The sequence below is a fragment of the Macaca fascicularis genome, chromosome 2 (assembly GCF_037993035.2).
Source record: "Macaca fascicularis isolate 582-1 chromosome 2, T2T-MFA8v1.1".
NCBI classification, from domain to species: domain Eukaryota; kingdom Metazoa; phylum Chordata; class Mammalia; order Primates; family Cercopithecidae; genus Macaca; species Macaca fascicularis.
The window spans coordinates 186228946-186254796 of NC_088376.1; the positions used below are offsets into that span (position 1 = coordinate 186228946).

Here is a 25851-nt window from a genome sequence, read left to right on the forward strand (position 1 = left end):
GCATTAAGGTATTTGATCTAATTCTTGAAAGCTATCCATTCAATTTTACTGTCTAGGTGAATTAGTCTGGATCTTAAAGACATGAACAATTTTAAATGAAGGAGTTTCAAGTGGGTTTCCCAGAATATGTCTACAATTTTAAAGTCCTTGAGGCAATTCTAAATTTCTCAAGCTTGTTCTAAAATAATTGACATTTTCATCGACTTTTGAATTACGTAGTTCTGCATTTTAATACAGAGTTAAAATCTTGTTTACATAGAAGAAAAAATTGGAATTATTTTGGTTATCTTAGAGATACAGTACAATACATACATTATGAATTTTTAGAGTTAGAATACGGTGAGATAAATTTGGCATAAATTCTATGCTATATAATCTGCCATTTTTGATGGCTGTTTGCTTCTCTGATGATATAATGTATATAGTATTTGGCAGAAGACTAATCATATACTCAACAATGTATTTTTATAAAGAAAAACAAAACCTTGATAACTTAGTAGTTACTTTTTTTAACCTGGAAACGTCCATTGCAAAATTATGTTTCGTGATATTGTTTAGGTCATCAAATATATTGAGATTTTCCTATTCTATTTCTTCTATAGTCCTTATTGTCTAGTCTTAATGTATCTTCAAGAATATAACTCACAGCATATTCCTACATTATATGTAGGTGTGAATATATATAGTATATGTATTTATATGTACATATGTGCATATATATCTACTCTCATTTGCTTCCTTTGTTTGTCCTTTCCATATTTGATACTGCTACTAATTATCTGAAATCTACCACTTTTTTCATTATCTGACTTATTGTTTCATCAGTTATATCCTTCTTTCCCACGTACATTTACTTTATCTATATATTTCTCTATTTTCATAGTCCATATTTATATAGACTTTTAAGCCACTTTGAATCTTACAAGCAAAGATAAAGTTTTTGTTTTTGCTTTGCTGTCTGCTTAAGATCTTAGTTATGTTTCTAGGCTGCAGAAAGCTTTGGAAGAAATTCCCCCACCACTTGACACCAACTTTTAATTCCTCAACACTTTTGTGGTTCATCCTTAATACTTTGCTAAAATTGCTTTCTTACAGTTCACGCATGACTACCTAATGATCAGATCCAATAGCCTATTTTTAAAGAGGAGGAAGACTAAGAAAAATGGGATAAAGCACTCAACTTCTATAAACAACCTTAGTATAAGTTAGGGCACCACTTGCTGCAGTACTAAACAAACCTGAATCTACACAATGGTTTGAAGATCATAGTGGCAGTTAATTTGTTATTATTGTGAAGTCCAAAATGAGTGTTCTTACTTGGTGTAAATCATGACCCAAGAACTCAGTCATTTTCTATCTTGTGGTTATGCCATTTTCAATGCATGGATACAAGGTCACTCTACTCACCTGTATAAAGCTGCTGGAAATGCAAAGAAATACTGTGTGTAAATGGTATCCATTACTTCCACTTATATTTTCTTGACTAGAACTTAGCCTTTAGCTACACTTAATTGCAAAGGAGGGTGTGAAATGCACTCTAGTTGTGTCCAGAAAGAATACAAAATGAATTTGATAAGCATGTGCCCAGTTCCTGTTGCATTAAGATTGTCCTTCCCAGCATTTTCTTTCTTCCATCCCCCTCCTTAATTTTTGAATTCCCTAATTAAGTATGGGTATTCAAATGGAATCCTAACTGTAAATGACCTGAACAACCTCTCGTTATGCCTCTGACATTGAATAGCAAGGAAGAACATTCCGTTATAAAGAACAACCAAAACTGTTAATGCCAGCTGACTAGTTATACGGAAAGTAATATGTTTTGCAAAATAAAAGTTGATTTTAATTTCAAGTTATATACAGTTTGCATTGATTGAAGGATTCACAAGGGGCTCTTCTGCCCTGTCAAGTTCTACTCACTAGCCACTAAATGGGCATGAAGAAACTTTATTCTCAAAACCTGATACTTTTGGACTGATAGCACATTAGCCTCTCTCATATTAGAATAACACACAATATTAGCCTTTCTTCTAAGAGACCTGATTTACCATACCCCCTTCATTCTATCAGTTCACATATATAAATTTTGGTGTTTGACATGCTGACAGATTAATTCATTTAGTACATTTTAGTATTAGTACTTTCTGATAGAGAAAAACAATTGTCCTTCCATATACATATGTATACACTTGAAATTTTAGTGTCATGAGTTCATTCCGACCCACTCTTCTATGGACAAGTAATTCCCTTAACCACATGCTGTTAGAAACTCATTTGATTCAATGTAGAAGAAAGGCATGCATCATATTGCAATTTCTTTAAGTTTTAGAAGATGATAACTGCATATTTGTTGAATAAATTAGATGATTCAATTATATGATTGCTTTAGCACTTACAAATATTAAAATAATTTTTAAAATGCATTCCCTAATATTGTGCTTTGCTAATTATTAAGAAAGCAAAAAGCAACACTATATCAATTTAATTAACTTGATTATAGTAAAAGTCAGTGTCTAGAACCAAAGTTGATTTTTAGTACAACTAATCCAGTTAAATTGTTTTCAGTGATTTGCCAAGATTTACAAATCTTTATTTGTATTATTTAAGGAGCAAAATACATTGCTAAATTTGTTTCACTTAGAATCATTGGAAAATAAATGTCATATCTTTATTGTGAGAAAGTGAATCCATGTAGCAGTTTATTGTCCAAAATTTCTTTAAAAACTCTTCAACTCATCAACTTTAAAAACTCATCAACATAAAATATCAGGGTTTTCTTTTTAACATTTCAAGTTTGAGGAGTTTGATATCATTAAAAAAGGCACATTCTCAGTGATTATTTCTAATGAAAAAGATTTTGAGTGGTTCCACTTCAATTAGATAGTAACTTTTTTTCAAGAAGTTTTCAATTCACCCTCTGCTGCATCTTTCTTCCAAATTAACACTAACCAATGAACAAGTCTGAGATATAGGGGTGGTTCTTAAATGGTAAACAATACACTATGCATTTGTGAAAAGTATTTTCATTATGTTAAATAATCCTATAATTTTAGCAAGACTGGAAATATGCAGACATAGCACTATATGTTTTGGGTTGAAGAAGAATATAAATTTTTATCTCTTTATTGACTTCAATTTAGTGGAAGATTCATATATGGTACCTGTGGGGTATGCTCATCTGTTTCAGAGGTACCAATTTCAATGTAATTACATGATTCAATTTAGCTGTGCAAAATTCATGAGTGAAAACCAATTACATTATGGATTGAATGATCACACAACTTGCTTTACTTTGGAAAGTGCAGGATTATGTTAAGATTGAACTGGTGTAATCATTAATAAAGCCTCCCTTTGCTCTCAAAAGTCCCAATTTGAGTACTTTATATACTTATTATTGGATGATGCATTACCTAGCCACCCTGATTATTAAAAAGTTAATTTAAAACAGCTATAAATACTATATTTTATACATAATTTGTAAGTTATTGGCTGGTGAAAAATATACTTTATTTCTTATAGATAAAATTCAGTATCTCATCTTAATATGAGTTGTTAATATCTCTTATGAATCTATCTTATCCATGATACTGTACTATAGAAATTATATAATTTAATCTTATATCTTATAATTTTATCTGTATAGTATCCTTATTAGGCAGATGTTATGAATATTCCCATTTTACAGTTGATATAACCGAGGCTGTGAAAGTTTAAATGGTAATCTCACAGTTACACAATTGGTAAATGATGGAGTGGAGATGTGAATCCATTGTAGACACCAGAAGTGGAGAGCTAAACCATTAGATAGGCTAATCAAATCTAATTATTAGTTGTCTATAGTATTTAATAATACTGTGTAGAATTTTGACCACTAATAACATTAACTTTGAAAATGTATTTCTTCCTATTAATGAAAAAATTATTTTTTTATTACCACACTCAACTGTTAAAGTAAATTTTAGGCTGTTTTATCCTATTTTGAATGTTAGTGCTTTTTCTGTTTGAGAACCGTGTATTTTTTAATTCTGGAAAACTCTGTTATCATTTTTTAAAACATTTACTTCCATTTACCCCTTCTATTCTTCTCCTCTGAGAAATCTATGAGTTGTATGTCTAGCTTCCAGAGTTTCTTCTCATCTATTGTTCATATTCCGGTGTTGCTTTCCTCATGGTTAGTAACTATTTGTACTTCCCTCTTAAATGATGTCCTTTATTCAACCTATAAATTTTATCTGACACATTTTGTTTTATGTAATGATATTCAATTATTTGATGTATGCTGTCTTTTTAAAAAAATCTCTTTAGATATATAATAGTATTACCCAAGTTCTTGGGTTTACATGGAGAACCACATTTTCACTACATTAAACAATACATAAGACTCTAGGCTTTGAAGCATATTTCCTACCCTGGTATACCTTTGAGCTGTACAGCTTCAGCTTCCAGTTGCGTTGGGTAAGGAATATCTTCATTCATTCCTGAGATGGGTAGATTTTTTTTTTTTTTTTTGCTTTCAAACTCAACTAGGTATTATTAAAAATCTTCTACCTACTAATTTATAAGATTTATAGTACTGGAATATGTATGTATGAAGCATGTAAATATGTAGTATATGTGTTCGATATGTGTGCTCGTAGTACTATTTCTCATGTCTGCTCAGTCTGCCATTTGATCTGGAAGTCCCCAAATTGTAAACTGGATATATTGAGTTTAAATGAAAGGCCTTTAAGTCCATAAGTCTAATAAGTACTTTTGGAATGATCATCAGTTTAGACCCATCAATCTTGGGTCTCAGAGTAATGCAAGCCAAAGAAATTAAATGAAGCATAATTATTGAAGAGATTATTAATGAAAGAGAATTTAGCTGATCATTTATGACTTACCAAGAAGAGGAAGAGAAGACATTAAAAATTCTCAAGAAGAGAGTAAAAATAATGTAAAGGGAGAGAAATTACATCACAGAATCAAAGAGGTAAGAAATTTAAAGAAGAAAGTGGTATTTTTTTTCGCAAAGACAAGAAGTAGGCGTAGGACCAAGAGGAAGTCTCTCTTCTTTTGATGATTGGTTATCTCCTGATTTATAAAGGAGCTTGTGGTATATCACTGAGAATACAGTTTTAATGAAAGGCTGGCCTGGAAGCTATTTTGTAGTAGATTGATTCTTCTGAAGTTGTTTTCATTCAACAAAATATATATTGGTTACCTATTTGTCAGATATTGTTCTAGTTGATTAGAATGAAAGAGAAGTGTCTTCCCTCGGTGAACTTACATTCTGGGTAAAAAGACAAACAGCAAACAGGTATAGCACACATGTATAATGTACTGTTTCTTTGGAAAGTATCATCAATATATCATATGATCACATTACACAACATAGTGTGAAGGCATAAGGAATGGAGAAAGAAGTGCAATACAAATATAACTTTGAAAAGATTTATCACAAAAGGTTTAACTTCTAAGGAGGTTACATTTAAGCAATGCTCTAAATAAAATAGGGAAGTCACTGTGGTATTATGATAAAGATGTTTTAAAACAATGACATCTAGTAATTTTTTATAATTATTTTATACATTTCTGATGCTTTGATTGAAAAAATTCCCTAAATGAAATGTGATACAGATAGATGTTATTTGTTTTTTATTGCTCAAAAATAATCCATTTGTCTTAGTCCAATTGGGATGCTATTACAAGTTACCATGAAATGTGTGGCTCACACATAACAGAAGTTTATTTCTCATGGTTCTGGAGGCTGGGAAGTTCAAAATTAAGGTATGCAGTTTTGGAGTTTGGGTGAGGGTTTGCTTCTTGATTCATAGACGGCTGTCTTGTTTTTGAGTCCTTGAATTGCAGAAAGGGGAAAGAAGTTCTTCGGAGTCCTTTTTATAAGAGCACTAATTCTGATAATGAGGGATCTGCCCTCGTGACTTAATTACCTTCCAAAGGCCCTACCTTCAAAGTCCTTACCATCACATTGGGGATTTGGTTTCAATATATACATTTTCAGTGGGTGCACAATCATTGAATCAATAACAGAATTTTTCATTTTTGTCCCCATTTCCCAGGGCCTAAAATTATAGCCAAGGAAGCTATATGAACCCTTATATTCATATAAAGCCACAAATTTTGACTTTATCTCCAAATTTGCTGTCAAGACTAAAAGAATAAATTTTTTGTCACATAACTCGTGGTTGGTATTATGAATACTCAGCTGTATCCAGTTTTCCTTTTCTTCTTGACTCAGAGAAACTACACTTTCTACTCACCCTTCAGTAATCAGGAATCAGGGCTATGAACTCATTCTAGACTACGGACTGTAGTGGAAGTCAAAAATATCACATCTGGCCCGCACAAAGTGTAATATCTCCAAGAGTACCTTTCCTCCATTGCAGCAACCAAAGAATCTACCCATTTCAAATTCTAGAGCTCTAAATTTGTGGAGTTTCTTTTAGCTTGGATCACTGAGTGACAGACTGGGAAAGATACTTTAAGTGATAAACAAATCTGTATTGTGTTAAACCACTGAAATATTCTTTGGCACAAGAGCTGTGCCAAAGAATATAGAAGTTCCATGGATGAACTATAATTGCCCAGATGAACTGTTGGGGAACAACTTGTAGGAATGAAAAGAAAGTAAAGGGAAAGGATAGGAAGATAAAGACACATGGCAAAGTTTTCTGGATTTTGCCTATCTCATTTTAGAAAGTTTACAGAAGGAAATGAACAACAGTCTAATTTTCAAGGAATAGAGATGCCAAAAGAACAGTCAATGATCATAATAGGTGAACAACTTTTCCTTCTGCTCCCTTCAGATAGATGCAGGTGGGAGCCATTCAGGCAGATGTTTTGGGGGAAAGGAGGACAAAATATTGGAAAACTCAGGGAAAGAAGAAATTTATTTTCTTTTTCCCCTGTGGGAGTGATATTTACTTACATCTTCAAAGTGGGAAGAGTATACCCCTCGTTTGGGTCTTCAAGGATAGTGACTTACTCTTCCTCAATTGGTGGCTATTTTTGGGAGACCTAGTAATAAAAAAGCATGTCTTGAATTTGTGGGCCAGATTGTTGCTATCACTGATAAGTTATGGAATGGCCTCTAGAAAAAGCCATATCAATTCTGCAAGTCTCTTTCTATGTGGTCTACAAAAATATGGAAAAATGGGATTGAGAAAGTACCCCTCATAGGAGATACGCTCTTTAAGACACTCTAACACATTGCTGCTATAAAATCAATTACATTTTGTCATGTGTCAACATGATTTTCCTGGAATCTCCTTGACTTAGATATACCAAATATGAACCATTAATAATGCCCTTAAAAATCCAGTAATATTTTACTTAGGGGTGTGGGGATGGTGGTGAAAAACTTATGAAAGAACTAGGCATCACTTATGAAAGTACTGGGTCTGGCAATCTCACTTCCTGATGCTCCAATTTTGGCCTGATTTTACAAACACTGCATATCACCTGAGTAATGACTGAGTAGGTATTCATTCAGAAACAATACCTGTGTGGCAGATTATAGATGGCTACACTTTTTTTTTTTTTTGATATACTACTCCAGTGAAGAGGTTGGATGAATATTTCCTTTCCTTTAAGCTGGCAGGCTTTGACACTGCTTTGAACATGCTGGAGGTGATGATCTGTCAGTTTCTGGTCCCAAGTCATGAGAGATGGGCAGCTTCCACACTTCCTGTGTCTTCTTAACACTTCCTCTTGAAGTTCTGAGCCACCACCTAAGAAGTCCTGCTGCCCAGATGGAGAGAGAACTTGGAAGGAGTCTGAGACTACATGTGGATGGATGCAGGCCCACTTGAGACCAGTGTTCCAACCATCCCCGTCAAACACCAGCTCATCTGAATACACCAGGTAACTAACTAGTCAATACCATGTAAATATGTGGAATAATCCAGTCACTGTATGCTTAAATTCCTGGACTCCAAATATTGTGAAACGTAATAAAGTGGTTGTTTTAAGCCATTCATTTATGAAGTAATGAAATAGGTTGTTACACAGCAATAGGTAAATGAAATGACAAGGCTTGCAAAAGCGGAGACTAGGAAGACATTTTTAGGATTAGGAAGGAATAATAACATGTAGGGTTATAAAGGAGAGACAAAAAGCTTGAATTATTAAATTGTTAGCAGGGAATACAACTCATAAAAAAAAAGAAAACAAGTTTTTAGTAAAAAGGACCAATGGTTTTGGTTGTTAAAACATGGAATAATGAGCCATATAAGCTCTAATTAGGAAAAGTTAATAAAAACTGAGGGAATAAAAGAGAGGCCCATGTGCACGGTCTTAAAACCTGTATCTAGCTTCAAAGTTTTGAGATTGGGTGAGCAAGCAATGTTTCAGGGACTATTAGAAAATAGGAGCCAAATTATAATTGACCTTTGTAGCTTTCAGTAACATCACCACAGTACATCAAGTCAGGAGTATTTAGTGGTGATTTTACACAGGGACATGAAGTAGAAGAGAAATCAAATTTGGACTACACTGACTGTGGCTTCACAGTTGGAGGAGTAAAGAATGTTATGGATAAGGGCCATAAATTTAAAGGTTAGATAAACATGGGAGGAAAGAGTATATTGGAAGTCACTAGAGGTTCTCTAATTCCAGAAAAATACTACATTTAACAGGATGTGATAAAAATATCTTTTTGCTAATCATGAAGATGTGAGAATTATGTCCTGGTAAACACAAAATACTCTTACAAAACCCGGTTTTTTCTCACAATGCACTCTGAAGTATCTTAACGATATCTTGAGGATAGGCTGTGAGTTATAGAAGTCAACAAAAGGTGGTTTCTCTGATTGCTATGTCTTTGAAATAATTATTGTCATTTCATATGATCTCTCCAAGAGTACCATTCCTCCATTAATGATCATTTGAAATGATCATTATAGTAGAATGAGAGTCTCAGTTACATTGGGAGATTTATTTGACCAATGCCTTTTATCTCTGTCTATCAGAGTAAGTCAGCTGCATTTTATTTATTTTTTATACCTCCAGTACTTCCTTAAGAGTATTCAAATTCATTAGATTACTGCCATAATATAGTATGGAATGGTCAGTAAGTTTGGTTTTATCCTCTTACCACTTTAACTGTATTTCCTGACAGAAGGAAAGAAGGGTATCAGTAAACTCTTGGAAGGGAATAGGGGTAGAAAAGAAGCCCTAAACTGTACAAAGTCCAGGTAAATCATCAACATTCTAGAGGATCCACGCAGTGTTATGAACACATTCAAAACACAGGGCACAAATTCCTGTAATAGTGGATAAAATAAGCTCAATACTTAATTGAAGTATGCAAACTTTGGAGAATTAAATACAGTTACATACAAGATATAGTAATTTAAGAAGAATCTCTACAAACCACTGTCCTGAAGGAAATTAAAAATGGGCAGTTCAAAAAGCCCTTGTCCAGAGACTCCATGAATATGAGAGAGATACAACTTGGGAGGTTTCAACTGTCAATACCCATGGTCTTTAGCATCTGTAGCGACCCCTGGGAGGGGAACCATTTGATAGATTCAGGTTTGGAGAAGTCACATCCTTAAAGCAAGGGTGTGTTAGAAACAGAACTTACATTCAGGTTGTATGCGCTTGTTCAGCCTTAGTAATTGTATTAATTAGGGTTCTCTAGAGGGACAGAACTAATATGATAAATGTATATATGAAGGGGAGTTTATTAAGGAGTATTGACCCACATGATCACAAGGTGAAGTCCCACAATAGGCCATCTGCAAGCTGAGGAGCAAGAAAGCCAGTCCAAGTCCCCAGACTCAAAAGTAGAGAAGACGACAGTGCAGCCTTCAGTCTGTGACTGAAGGCCTGAGAGCTCCTGGAAAATCACTGGTGTAAGTCCACAAGTCCAAAATCTGAAGAATTTAGAGTCTGATGTTTGAGCGCAAGAAACATCTACTATGGGAGAAAGATGGAGGCTGGAAGATTCAGTGAGTCTAGTCGTTCCATCTTCTGCCTGCTTTATTCTAGCTGTGCTGGCAACTGATTGGATGGTGCCCACCCAGACTGATGGTGGGCCTGCCTCTCCCAGTCCACTGACTCCAATGTTCATCTCCTTAGGCAACACCCTCGCAGACACACCCAGGAACAATACTTTGCATCCTTCAATCCAATCAAGTTGACAAAACATTAAACATTGCAGTAATTGTTAAAATATTGAAGTATTTCAGTACTAACTCAAAGCCATGTTGTCCCTCTGTGAGAGGGCCTCCCTTTTTTTTCAGCAATCAAATAGTTAATTTCAGTGACCTCTAAGACCCTGTTCTAGCTCTGTGGCTTGTCTTGATTTTTCTTTTTTTTTTGGGGATCAGTAATTATGCTATTGGTTAAATACTTTTATTATCTCCAGAATTCAGTACCCTAGGAGATTTCTGAAGATGATTCTGGAAAACTTCTCTAAGTTATACTAATTTAGAGAGATGTTAGTTTGAATCTATCATTGATGGAATAGATGTAATTTGGCCAATTTTAAGTAAATTTCTTTGCCATAGAACATTATTTTGAGTTTAAAAGTAATAGCAAGGTTGGTATGCAGAGTGCAATACATTTTGTCTTCGAGTGGAATAATTTGCATGTTGCTTATTTCTTTTATTTGTAGTGTTTCTATTATTGATGTTTTGCTTTTTAAATTAGTCATACTAAATGTCAATTTAAATTAGTAAAGATGAAAACGTAATTACTGTGATTTAGCCTAATTTTTCCCCTGCTATCCTGGAATGCTACAATTTGAATTAGAGCAAATATACATGAAATACAGTTTAAACTTTATTGAATTAATAATTATACAGTGAGATTGTCTTATGCACCATACTAATTGAAAATCTATCAATAATAACTAGCAAAATGTGTGTTTAAATTATGCTTACACTTTTGTGACTATAAAATACTGGAGAGTTATAAGAGAATCACGGTAACCTTATTGTTGGAATAATTCTTGTTTAAACATAAATATACACTTTCTTGAAGCTAATGGCAAAAACATTGATTCATTGAAATTAGATTTGTTCCCAGGCAAAAATACCTAGTGATTGCTTTTATTAAATGATAGGATGTCCACAAATAATGGAAACAGCAGTGGTTTCCTAAAGGAAGAAAAATATTCTGGTATTTCTGGAGGTAATCTTGTCATAAAAACTGAATTTACTAAGAGATGAACATGCGTATTTTTGCTTTGATGTATTTTTGTATTTGGTTCACATCATCCTCCCCAGATCTCGTATTTTTGATTATGTTCGTAATGCTGACCTTAAGTGAATAATATGTTTTAACCACAGGAGAGAGTTAGAAAGTTATGATATTTTGAACTGAGAATATATTAGTTTTTTCTTGAAAATTTCAGACAGGGAAAACTGTCAGAAGAGCAAACACTAGAGAGATCCGGTAATAAGGAAGAATCACTAGAAAACTAATCTTTAATAAAGTTCACTCAGAAACTATTCTTCAGGGCTCGTTTATTCAAATTCCTTATGAAAAGAAGTGATGATTTTTGTTTGAGTATAATAGTAACCTTTGCCTAATGTAGATAGAACCATAGAAAGCACCTTTGCATTTTATTTGTTTTCTGGTATGGACTACTAAAAATTTAAGTATGCACTGGAAGAGAGATGTAAAGAATGATCACCCTTCTGTAATTTGTCATATCTTTGAAAATGCTGTGAACTTTTAAATAAATCACCCTAAATTAGAATTGCAATAACAATCATAGCTATTGGAAACACTGTGTTCCCATTGTGAAGTAATTTTATGTAATTTTATTATGTAGTTCTGTTATTTCACTCTTATAGTATTTATTTTTTTACAGGGTTATATAGCTTCCAGGGTTATATATTTTACAAGAACTTTTTCTCCCCATTTCTCCCTCTCTCTGCCCCCTAATAAATATATGTGCTCCCTAATTTCAAATATGTCCTGCTTATAATTTGAAGTTCTTTTTAGTAAGCAGTTGCCCTGTTTATCTCTGATTTGTATTCAACTATGTGGTGCGCTTATTGAGAGCTGGAAATATTAAATGACCTTCACATACATATTAAAGTTTGATTCTTATTTATTCCTCTTGCTTGCTGAAAGCATAATTTGATATTTATTTGATTTTTTCTTTTGTAAGTTTTACATTGATTAGGTATGTAACACTGTAGAATACAGAAGAATTTTTAGACTTAATCATCACTTTTGAATCAGTTCAGAAGTAAGTATCTTAAGGTTACATTCCTCTAAAATTGTCTATTACTGTTGATGTTAATCTTGATCACCTGGTTGAGGTAATGTGGGTCAAGTTTCTTTACTGCAAAACTCACCTTTTTCCCCTTTTCCTTTTGGTAGTCTTTGAAAAGAAGTTACTGTGCACAGCTTATGTTTAAGAAGTGAAGAATTATGTTCTACCTCCTTGAAAATAGTATCTACTAAAATTATTCATAATCATTCTGGATGGAGGTTTGTCTATACTATGATAATGACTTTTTCTAAATGAAATTAAAAATATCAATTTTAATGTTTTTGCACCTATAGTTCCTTGAGAAGAAATTACCTGCTAGAATCTGTGCATTTATAAGAGATGCATCTAACTTCATGAATACTAAACATATTGAATATAAAACTATTTGAAGAAATATTTACCATTTTTCTTGAATCAAATTTTCACTGAGTCTCGTTTATCTATTCAATTATTTAACAAATATTTATTGAATCTCTAATATTTGCTAGACAATCTTCAAGAATTTATAAGTCTATTATTTTTATAAATGCTCATGCATGGAATTTACATAATGGTGGGTATTACAGACAACAAATATGTAAGTATAATATAGTATGCCACATAGTTCTAAGTGCTAAGGAGAATATAAATCAGAGAACAGGAATAGTGAGTGTTGCGTTGCTATTTTAAGTAGTTGCATTAAGGTAATATTTGTGCAGAGAATGTACAACAGTGATGGAGGAAGTCAGGGACTACCTGGAGAAAGCATTTCAGGCAGTCAGAGCAGTAAGTACAATAACCTGACATGTTTTATCATTAGCTAGGTGAAAGAATGGCTACAATCATATAAAACAAGCAAACAAGGTGAGGCCAAAGAGGTCATGGGGGTGGGGAATGTAGTGTTGACTACCTTCACCTGGATCTTTAGGTAATTATGGGAAGTTTGGATTAAAATCTGATGAACATGGGGAACCATTGGATTATATAAAGTTTTTACAGAGATGTGATCACTGTGAGTGTTAGTTGCTAACTAAGTGCAGGGGCAGCATAGATTATCATTTAGAAGCCCATGGCTAGAATTTGATGTTAGTTTGATCTAGGGTGACCACGTTTTGCTCTGCCTGGAGTCTCAGTTTGAAGCTGTTTATATGGCAAATAATTGCTTACGTAGCATTCCTGAAAATGTGCCACTGGGGATGACATTATGGTAGCCTTATGTACAGTAGGATGGTGGTGTTGGAGGTGGTAAGAACTGGTTGTAATCTGTATATATTCGGAAGGTGATACCAAAAGGATGAGCTGATGCTTTGGGTAAAGACTGAGAGGGAGAAGTGGGTCAAAAATGACCTCTGGATTTTTTTCCTGAGAAACTGAATGTACAAGTTTCCCATTTATTGAGACATGGTGTCACATGAAGAACAGAAGGGTGTGAGAATTTTAGTCGTGGTGAACTTGAGATGTCTGTAAGGGTGTTAGATATTCACTTGTACATAGTCATTACATTTGAGAGTTAAGGGTCTAGTTAGAGATACACATTTGTCAACATCACGTCATGGCAGGAGAGGAAGATCTCTTGGAATTGATTTAATGAAGTGAAGGAGAGTAATTGAAAACTCAGAATAGAGACAGTGCTTTCAAGCGATTTTGCTGTAATGTGTTATTAATAATATTTACCTCATAGGGTTTTTTGAGTATTAAATGTTCTTGGAAATGTGCCCGAGTATTGAAAGAGTCATCTATGTAGATATTATTATAACTAAATGTTATGACTCAGGTAAACATTTTGACATTTAATTTGAAATTTAAGTTTTGGGAGATTGTTGGCTTGATGGATGAATAGGAAGAGCTCCCGTTTGCAGCTCCCAGCGAGATCGATGCAGAAGGCGAGATTTCTGCATTTCCAACTAAGGTACTGAGGTACCCAGTTCATCTCACTGGGACTGGTTGGACAGTGGGTACAGCCCACAGAGGGTGAGCCGAAGCAGGGTGGGGCATCGCCTCACCAGGGAAGTGCAAGGGGTTGGGGAATTTTCTCCCCTACCCGAGGGAAACTGTGAGGGACTGAGCCTGAGGAACTCTGGCACAGATACTGCGCTTGTCCCACGGTCTTCACTACCCACAAACCAGGAGATTCCCGCTGGTGCCTACCCCACCAGGGCCCTGGGTTTCAAGCACAAAACTGGGTGACCATTTGGGCAGACATCAAACTAGCTGCAGGAGTTCTTTTTTTCCATACCACAGTGGTGCCTGGAATGCCAGCGAGACAAAACCATTCACTCCCCTAGAAAGTGGTGCTGAAGCCAGGGAGCCAAGTGGTCTGGCTCAGCAGGTCCCAGACACAGAGCCCAGCAAACTAAGATCCACTGGCCTGAAATTCTTGCTGCAAGCAGAAGTCTGAGATCGACCTGGGACTCTCCAGCTTGGTGGAGGGAGAGCCATCTGCCATTGCTGAGGATTGAGTAGGTGGTTTTAATGCTCACAGTGTAAACAAAGTTGCTGAGAAGTTCAAACTGGGTGGAGCCCACTGCAGCTCAGCAAGGCTGCTGCGGCCAGACTGCCAGATTTCTCCTCTCTGGGCAGGGCATCTCTGAAAAAAAGGCAGCAACCCCAGTCAGGGACTTATAGATAAAACCCCCATCTCCCTGGGACAGAGCACCTGGGGAAAGGCACGGCTGTGGGCACAGCTTCAGCAGACTAAAATGTCCCTGCCTGATGGCTCTGAAGAGAGGAGCGGACCTCCCAGCACAGAATTTGAGTTCTGCTAAGGGCCAGACTGCCTCCTCCAATGGGTCCCTGACCCCCATCTACCTTGACTGGGAGATACCTCCCGGTAGGGGCTGACAGACACCTCACACAGGAGAGCTCTGGCTGGCATCTGGCAGGTGCCCCTCTGGGACAAAACTTCCAGAGGACAGAACAGGCAACAATCTTTGCTGTTCTGCAGCCTCTGCTGGTGACACCCAGGCAAACAGGGTCTGGAGTGGACCTCCAGCAAACTCTAGCAGACAGGTAGCAGAGGGCCCTGACTGTCAGAAGGAAAATTAACAATCAGAAAGGAATAGCATGTCCACTCAAAGACTCCATCTGAAGGTCACCAACATCAAATACCAAAGGCAGATAAATTCACAAAGATGAGGAGAAACCAGCACACAAAGGCTGAAAATTCCAAAAACCAGAAAGCTTCTTCTCCTGTAAAGAATCACAGCTCCTCAGCAGCAAGGGAACAAAACTGGACAGAGAATGAGTTTGATGAACTTACAGAAGTAGGCTTCAGAAGGTGGGTCATAACAAACTCCTCTGAGCTAAAGGAGCATGTTCTAACCCAATGGAAGAAAGCTAAGAACTTTGAAAAAAGGTTAAACGAGTTGCTAACTAGAATAACCAGTGTACAGAAGAACATAAATGGCCCGATGGCGCTGAAAACCACAGCTTCATGAAGCATACACAAGTTTCAACAGATGAATCGATCAAGCGGAAAAAGGGATATCAGTGATTGCAGATCAACTTAATGGAATAAAGAAGGAAGACAAGATTAGAGAAAAAAGAATACAAAGGAATGAACAAAGCTTCCAAGAAATATGGGACTATATGAAAAGACTAAATCTATGTTTGATTAGCGTACCTGAAAGTAACAAGGAGAATGGAACCAAATTGGAAAATGCTCTTCAGGATATTGTCCAGGAGAACTTCCCCAACCTAGCAAGGCAGGCCAAATTCAAATTCAGGAAATACAGAGAACACCACAGAGTTACTCCTCAAGAAGAACAACCAGAAGACACGTAATCTTCAGATTCACCAAGGTTGAAATGAAGGAAAAAATGTTAAGGGTAGCCAGAGAGAAAGGTCGGGTCAGCCACAAAGGGAAGCCCATCAGACTAACAGAGGATCTCTCAACAGAAATCCTACAAGCCAGAAGAGAGTGGGGGCCAATATTCAACAGTCTTAAAGAAAGGAATTTTCAACCCAGAATTTTGTATCCAGTTTCATAAGGAAAAATAAGGAAGGAAAAATAAGATCCTTTACTGACAAGTTAATGCTGAGAGATTTTGTCACCACCAGGCCTGCCTTACAAGAGCTCCTGAAGGAACAGATACTGATCTGTTCAGATACTGAAAGAAACACAAAACATGAAAAGGAACAACTGCCTCTGCAAAAACATACCAAAATGTAAAGAACATTGACACTATCAACATACTGCATCAACTAAAGGGCAAAACAAACAGCTAGGATCATAATGACACAATCAAATTCACACATAACAATATTAACCTTAAATGTAAATGGGCTAAATGGCCCAATTAAAAGACACAGATTGGAAAATCGGATAGAGTCAAGACCCATCAGTGTGCTGTATTCATGAGAACCATCTCATGAGCAAAACACACATAGGCTTAAAATAAAGGAATGGAGGAATATTTACCAAGCAAATCGAAAGCAAAAAAAAAAAAAAAAAAAAAAGGCAGGAGTTGCAATCCTAATCTATGATAAAACAGACTTTAAACCAACAAGGATCAAAAGAGATTAAAAAGGGCATTACATAATGGTAAAGGGATCAATGCAGCAAGAAGAGCTAACTATCCTAAATATATATCCACCCAATATAGGAGCACCCAGATTCATAAAGCAAGTTCTTGGAAACCTACAAAGAGACTTAGACTCCCACACAATAATAATGGGATACTTTAACACCCCACTGTCAATATTAGGTCAACAAGACAGAAAATTAACGAGGATATTCAGGACTTGAACTCAGCTCTGGACCAAGAGGACCTAGTAGACATCTACAGAATTATCCACCCTAAATCAACAGAATATATGTTTTTCTCAGCACCTCATTGCACTTATTATAAAATTGACCACATAAATGGAAGTAAAACTCTCCTTAGCAAATGCAAAAGAACAAAAATCATAACAGTCTCTCAGACCACAGTGCAATCAAACTAGAACTCAGGATTAAGAAACTCACTCAAAACCACACAAATACATGGAAAGTGAACAACCTGTTCCTGAGTGACTACTGGGTAAATAACGAAATGAAGGCAGAAGTAAAGATGTTATTTGAAACCAGTGAGAATGAAGACACAACGTACCAGAATCTCTGGGACACATTTAAAGGAAAGTGTAGAGGGAAATTTGTAGTACTAAATGGTCACAAAAGAAAGCTGGAAAGATCTAAAATTGACACCCTACCATCACAATTAAAAGAACTAGAGAAGCAACAGCAAACAAATTCAAAAGCTAGCAGAAGACAATAAATAACTAAGATCAGAGCTGAACTGAAGGAGATAGAGACACGAAAAACCCTTCAAAAAAAATCAATGAATCCAGGAGCTGGTTTTTTGAAAAGATCAGCAAACTACATAGACCGTTAGCCAGAATAATATAGAATAAATGAGAGAAGAATCAAATAGACTCAATAACAAATAATATGGGGTTATCACCACTAATCCCGCAGAAATACAAACTACCATCAGGGAATACTATAAACACCTCTATGAAAATAAACTAGAAAATCTAGAAGCAATGGATAAATTCTTGGACATATACACACTCCCAAAACTAAATCAGGAAGAAGTCAAATCCCTAAATAAATCAATAACAAGTTCTGAAATTGAGGCTGTAATTAATAGCCTACCAACCAAAAAAAGTCTAGGAGCAGATGGATTCACAGCTGAATTCTACAAGAGGTACAAAGAGGAGCTGGTACCATTCCTTCTGAAACTATTCCAAATAATAGAAAAAGAGGGAATCCTCCCTAACTCATTTTATGAGGCCAGCATCATCCTGATGCCAAAACTGGGAAAAGACAACAAAAATGAAAATTTCAGGCCAATATCCTTGATGAACATTGATACAAAAATCCTCAATACAATACTGGCAAACTGAATCCAGCAGCACATCAAAAAGCTTATCCACCACGATCAAGTTGGCTTCATCCCTGGGATGCAAGGCTGATTCAACATACACAAATCAATAAACGTGATCCATCACATAAATGGAACCAATCACAAAAACCACATGAGTATCTCACTAGATGCAGATAAGGACTTCAACAAAATTCAACACCCTTTCATGATAAAAACTCTCAATAAACTGGGCATCAGTGGAATGTATCTCAAAGGAATAAGAGCTATTTATGACAAACCCACAGCCAATATCATACTAAATGGTCAAAAACTGGAACCATTCTCTTTGAAAAACTGACAGAAGATAAGGATGCCCTCTCTCGCCACTCCTATTCAGCATAGTATTGGAAGTTCTGAGCAGGGCAATAAGGCAAGAGAAAGAAATAAAGGAATAGGAGGAGAGGAAGTCAAATTGTCTCTGTTTGCAGACGACGTGATTGTATATTACAAAACCCCATCGTCTCAGCCCAAAATCTCCTTAAGCTGATAAGTAATTTCAGCAAAGTCTCAGGATACAAAATCAATGTGCAAAAATCACAAGCATTCCTATACACCAATAACAGACAAACAGAGAGCCAAATCATGAGTGAACTCTCATTCACAATTGCTACTAAGAGAATAATATACCTAGGAATAGAACTTACAAAGGATATAAAGGACCTCTTCAAGGAGAACTACAAACTATTGCTCAAGGAAATAGGACACAAATAAATCAAAAAACATTCCATGCTCATGGATAGGAAAAATCAATATTGTGAAAATGACAATACTGCCCAAAGTAATTTATAGATTCAGTGCTACACCATTAAACTACTACTGACTTTCTTCACAGAACTGGAAAAAACTACTTTAAACTACATATGTAACCAAAAAGAGCTCGCATAGCCAAGACAATCCTAGGCAAGAAGAACAAAGCTGGAGGCATCATGCTACCTGACTTCAAACTATACTACAAGGCTATAGTAACCAAAACAGCGTTGTACTGGTACTAAAACAGATATATAGAACAATGGATTAGAACAGAGGCCTCAGAAATGACTCCACACTTCTACAATCATCTGATCTTTGACAAACCTGACATAAGCAATGGGGAAAAGATTCCCTATTTAATAAATGTTGTTGGGAAAACTGGCTAGCCATATGCAGAAAACTGAAACTGAACCCCTTCCTTACACCTTATACAAAAATCAACTCAAGATGGATCAAAGACTTAAACCTAAGACCTAGGACCATAAAAATCCTAGAAGAAAACTTGGGAAATACCATTCAGGATGTAGGCATGGGCCAATACTTCATGTCTAAAACACCAAAAGCAATAGCAACAAAAGCAAAAATTGACAAATGGGATCTAATTAAACTAAAGAGCTTCTGCACAGCAAAAGAATCTATCGTCAGAGTGTACAGGCAACCTACAGAATGGGAGAAAATTTTTGCAATCTATCTGACAAAGGGTTAATATCCAGAATCTACAAAGAACTTAAACAAATTTACAAGAAAAAAACAACTCTATCAAAAATGGGCAAAGTATATGAACAGACACTTCTCAATAGAAGACATTTATGCAGCCAACAGACATATGAAAAAATGCTCATCATCACTGGTCATTAGAGAAATGCAAATCAAAACCACAATGAGATACCATCTCACACCAGTTAGAATGGCGATCATTAAGAAGTCAGGAAACAACAGATGCTGGAGAGGATGTGGAGAAATAGGAACACTTTTACACTGTTGGTGGGAGTGTAAATTAGTTCAACATTTGTAGAAGACAGTGTGGTGATTCCTCAAGGATCTAGAACTAGAAATACCATTTGACCCAACAATCCCATTACTGGGTATATACTCAAAGGATTATAAATCTTTCTACCATAAAGACAGCTGCACATGTATGTTTATTGTGGCACTATTCACAATAGCAAATACTTGGAACCAACGCAAATGTCATCAATAATAGACTGGATAAAGAAAATGTGGCACATATATACCATGGAATACTATGCAGCCATAAAAAAGGATGAGTTTGTGTCCTTTGCAGGAACATGGATGAAGCTGGAAACCATCATTCTCAGCAAACTGTCACAAGAATAGAAAACCAAACACCTCATGTTCTCACTCATAAGTGGGAGTTGAACAATGAGAACACATGGACATAGGGAGGGGAACATGACACACTGAGGTATGTTGGGGGGTGGGGAGCTAGGGGAGGGATTACATTAGGAGAAATACCTAATGTAGGTGACAGGTTGATGGGTGCAGCAAACCACCATGGCACGTGTATACCTATGTAACAAAACTGCACGTTCTGCACATGTACCGGAACACTTAAAGTATAATAGTAAGAAAAAAGAATTTTAAGTTTTGAGGGGGAGGCAGTGAGAATGATTTTGATATAGTAATGAGGTACAGGTATGACTCTTCTTTCAAGATAATTTAACTTGATAGTTTCCCAGGGATTCATAAGACAGAGCCAGTTCTTGGCTGAAAGTAAGCGCGAGGGTTAAGATAATATCAAAGCAGTTGAGAATGGAGGTGATTCTGGGTGATGAAGGATTGCAGTTGCAGAAGGAAGAATGACAGGAAAGAGAAGTTTGGGAGAGGTGGGGTTGGGAGTCAGAACTGTATGGACCAGGTTCCTTAGGAGTCACTGATTAGGCTAATGAGCATAATGAGAAAGATTCCCATGAGCACAAGGTGAGTGGTGGATATGAGGCTGTAGTAGTGGTTGTGGGTGGAAGGAAAGGAAAGAGGCTGCCAGGTAAACGTAGGCCTCTCATACCCCTGTTTACCATTGCTGCTGTAGGAATGGAGTCAGGTAATAGCAATTTTACTGAAAGCAAATGGAATCCCAGGACCCTGCCTTCCATCTTGCTAGTGGGGAAATGGAAGCCAGAGAGGGAGCAGTACATTATAGCACTGTGGTTTCTTTTTCACTTCAGAGCACGTAGAATTGTGCGGTTGTTTTTTCTCCTACCAGTAAAGGAGCAGAGGCCAGACATACACATGGGAGGCCACTGGAGCTCATGTTTGCTGCATAGAACTATCAACATCCCACGTGCTAACTGCCCCATCAAACATCACTAAAAGAATTTTTATTAAATGGAGAATTTTATTTTCTAGATATTGTAGTCAATGTAGAAATTATGGTGGCAGAGATGTCTAAGAAAACCAGTAGAGGGGAAGGAAATCCATGTTTCTAGAGAGCTATACATGACAGGAAGTATTTGTCAGGTTTGGATGTATATGCCAAGAGTCAGGAGGAAGGAAAGCCTGGATTTATAGCAATGTCACGATGCATGAACTATACTAGTGGAAGAGAGATAGCAATTTTAATAGTTGCTATATTGGAAATACTGGGAAAAGAAAATGATTAAAAACTGATTTTTAGAAACATTTAATATGTAATGAGCTGTGTAAACTCATACTCTGCTACATAATGAAGATCATAGTAAAGAACGAAATTATTAAAAATTCAGAATTTGCTTTTTAATGATGGTACCCAGCTCTATGTGAGTGATACTAAGAAACTCATTTAGGTATATCCAACTCTCTTTTTCATACCTTCCTAAAACCACTGTAGCAATCAGAGTGACAAGAACACAGAAGAATTCTATTAATATTTTGAATGAATAGAAAAGTAGTTAAATGATTCCTCCTGGTCCCTCCTGTCCTCTATCCTGTATCTCAGACACATACTCCCTGAACAGAAATCACTATTTACACTAGAACATTAAAATTTTTGCTCTAATGTAAAACAAGAAACTATGCATTCATAAGAAAAGTGAAATACTTGAACTTTTAGTTCGAATAATAATATGAAACTTTAACTGCGAAAAGAGGAATACTTAGATTTCTCAGGTGAGTTAAATACTTCTATTAATACCTCACAGTCTTCCATTTTGCTTATTTGAAAAGACAATCTATCATCAGTTAATAATAGGGTATTCTTTTCAAAGGGCTCTTAGAAATAACGATTGCACAGGATAAAGAAATTCAGGTTCTAAAGTTTTGTGGTATTATTGTATCCATGGATTCTGAGATAAAAAGATAATTTTTCATCAGTTAATAAGGTATTTCCAAAGACATCTTGTAAATAGCATTTGCACAGGATAAAGAGAGTCAGGCTCTAAAGTGTTTGTGGTATCTGTGGATTTGGGGATTTGTTTTCTAAGCTTATTTATGAAGCTGAGAATCATTATATTTTAATATAATTGTAGTATTTCATGTAGGATGCTTGATGATCCAGAAGATTTGCTGTGTCAAGTGGAGAGCTGTAATGGGCTCCTTCTTGCTCACCATAAGCCGGATGACTTAAAAACCTTTTTGCATCCTAATTTAATTTGAAATATTCAGAAGTCATAACTTTGGAAGAAATACACTAAATTATATTGCAATGCTGTGTGACTTTAAAAAATCTTTTGGAAACAGCATAAAGTCAGAAGCATCAAAGTTCTTCTTTGATGATGTTTCTCAGACATTCTCAAAGTGTATACACAATGATTCAGAAACTTTCTTTACTACAGAAGGCCTTCTGCAGCATTAACTTCCAGACATACATTCAATAAGTTATACACACACCACACACACACACACACACACACGCTCTCTCTCACACACATAAATAAATATATACACATATATATGGTTTTTGTTTTATCAATTGAAAAAGCAATTTATTCCATTTTAAGCATTTTCACAGTTAGTCATGAAGAGTAACAGGCCGGCTGGTGAAACAGGTCACCCCAAATGGAGATAGCATCAAACTAGTGGTCAAGGACTAACTTCTAAAATAATAGTCACTCTTATCAAGGATTAATTCAATTTTAAAAACAAATACAAGTTACTGACTCACTCTTTTCAACTTGAGCCTGAAAAACTTGGGGATATAGCATAAGAAGAAAAATAATCGGAAATAATATTTCCCTTTCTATAGCTCCTTTAGACCTGGGTTTTTTTTTTTTTTTTTTTTTTTAACTAGAAAATTCTTGAAGAAAATTTCAATGTAAGACTGTGGGTTTTCTGAATCAAGTCCACCCATTAATATTTAGAAAACACCCAGTGTTTGGGCTAACAGCATGACTAGTGGCATCTATTATAGAGGGATACTTGTTCAAACAATACTTCCAAACAGAGACTCATGGAACAGATGCCTGGAAGCATCTTTACCATAGTAAAGATCTAAATGGAATATTACTATGATAAAGATGACTGGAAGCATCTCTATCTCCAAATACTGCTGTATGCCCTGTAAAGATGATCTTTACAGCCAACACTTTTCCTTCCTTTGAAACAGCACTGATGTCCTGTAGGCAGATAGTGTGGTCATCTGAAGCAATAAGTAAGTGCCCACTGAGATTTGGGTTCCTTAAAAGCCCACAGCCTTCCCTCTGATGTTCACGGAGATGAAGTCTGGGTTGCAATCTTCAGAAGGTCTGGTTTCCAAGGATGTTTTGTGTAGTCAGAGACAAGAACATCACTGGATGGAGTCCTTGTTGTGATGATACAAGGGTATTGGGGAATATATCAGGCCCTGTTTACTTCTTCAGCCTGGTGTTGATTTCTATTTCCATTTTCCCACTAACCCAACCTCAACCTCCACATTCTCCTTTCTCGCTGTCGTAGTGTGATGCGTCAAGCTGAGCATCATCATTAGGAAGCTGCACAAGGTGGTTTTGTTCAACTGATGTGTGTGTACCCAGGACAAGTCGATGAATGCTGAAATCTTTCCCTTCTTGTCTAGTTACATCTGGAAGCCACTGTGCAGTTAGGCTGAGCCACTCCAGAGCCTGCGTCATCACCAAATCATAAGGAAAAGAGGTGTTATTTTTCCATATTTTGTACTCCTCCTTGATCACATGTTCTTCTACTGTGTTGTCAAAGGCTGCTTCCTTGTTGGCCATGGCAGGCAGGTGAGCCAGAGAAATCCTGGGGTTGAGAATTGTGGGACGGGCAGGCTGTGGATTATATATAAAGGCTAATAAGGATGTATAAATTATATTCACAACTCTTAATTGGTGCTAGTAACAAGAGAAATAGAAGCTTAAAATATCCAACTAGTTAATAAGGCATTAAAGCAGAAAATTTACATCATTGTAAGTACAGTCCTAGGAATCACACTAGATTTCTTTATTAAGTTAAATTAAAAATAAAAATGCATTACATTGAATAGGCTAATACGTAATAAAAAGATTACCATACTAAATTTCCTTTATTCAATATATATGTTTGGTTACTTTTTATGATGGAAAATGTGCCAGCTTATAATGCCCTACATTTTTACTAATTTCACTACATTTATCTAAGTGAATATTAAACTTTGGAATAGAGCATTCCTTGCCAGAATCCAACTTAAATAAAACTACACATGTATCTTTAAGCAATTATTATCAAATATGCCTTAAAAACTTCTGAATAACTTCAGAGATCCTCTACACTTAAAGAATTTCTTGTCATACAAACCTTAACCTAGACATTTCAAAAGGTTATGCCATTTCTCCAGAAAGGAAAATAATTAACACAATAAATAAATATGTGAATAAAGGAGAGGACTCTGTGCCGTTTACGTTTCTTTACTGTGCTAATTTGTATTTATCAGGTTTTTGAAACTCATCACAAAATATATTGTTATCTTTTTGATATTGACTCTTCCTGTATGTTAATCTGGTTTATCATTCCATTTATTTATTAGGTCTTTTTTAAATGCATTAGTTATTTTTTAAAAATTATTTTATCTATAAAGATCTTGAATATATTTAATTTGACTTATTCCTATATGTCACTTGGGCTGCTGTTTCTGTATGTTCAATTTTTAAAATTTTTATTTTGAAAACAGTCTTGCTAAATATTAAAGTATTGATTTTTATATTGATTTTATGTATTTTAATTTTGCTTATTTGGCTTTATTTTATCTTTAGATTCTATTGAATTTTCTGTATTGACAATAATTGTAGAAAATTATGAAAACATTTAAAATAATTCCTTTGCTATTTCTGTATGATTTATTCCTTTTTCTTCTTTTACTGGGCTACATAGGACTTCTGGTAAATATCCTGTTGAATAGAATCCACATTAGCGGGTAGTTTTGTTTTGTTTCTTACTTTTAGATAATATTTTTATAATTATTTTATCACACTGATATTTGCTACAGATTTTTTGATAAGTAGCTTTTGTTCTATAGAATAGTTTTTCTTATAATTCTGTATGTGTTTCATACATGAGCTTTAAATTTTACCGAAATCTTTGATTTTAACTACCACCAAAATCACTTTAAATGTATTCATGTATCAAAATTTATTAGATCTGTTTGCATTCCTAGGCATAATTCCACTTGATCATGGTGTGTGTGCATATGTGTGTGTGTATGTAAACATATATGCATTTATTTCACTGGTATTCTATTGTTTTCTTTATGGTTTTGTGTTTATCTTTATAAAAGCAATTGCCCCACAATTTTGTTTGCTTACAATACTGAACTACTGATATTAGGTTGGATAATCTGATTTATTCATTCTACCAATTTAAATATTAATTTTATTTAAAACTCATCCTCACAGAAACACCCAGAATAATGTTTGACTAAATACCTGGGCAACCTATGGCCCACACAAGTTATGAAAGTAACCATCACAAATGCCCTTCTCTATTACTATTATATTAAATGAGATAGGTAAAAATACCTGTAATTTTTTGTCTTTTAAAATATTTAATCAACATTTTACATATGAGAGAATTTAT

General features: G+C 35.5%; 1 long non-coding RNA gene and 1 pseudogene across 3 annotated transcripts in view; one reads left to right on the forward strand and one right to left on the reverse strand.

The window, feature by feature from the left end:
• LOC123571755 (uncharacterized) overlaps positions 1 to 25851 on the forward strand; it is a 171543-nt gene that overhangs the window by 59231 nt on the left and 86461 nt on the right. Inside the window, exons 4-5 of one of the 3 annotated variants that reach the window (XR_012431836.1) lie at positions 7594 to 7863; positions 9994 to 12054. This is a non-coding gene — a long non-coding RNA (uncharacterized lncRNA). The other 2 variants (XR_006695960.3, XR_010584687.2) reach the window with 2 other exon arrangements.
• LOC102122387 (histone-binding protein RBBP4 pseudogene) lies at positions 23228 to 24017 on the reverse strand (annotated as a pseudogene).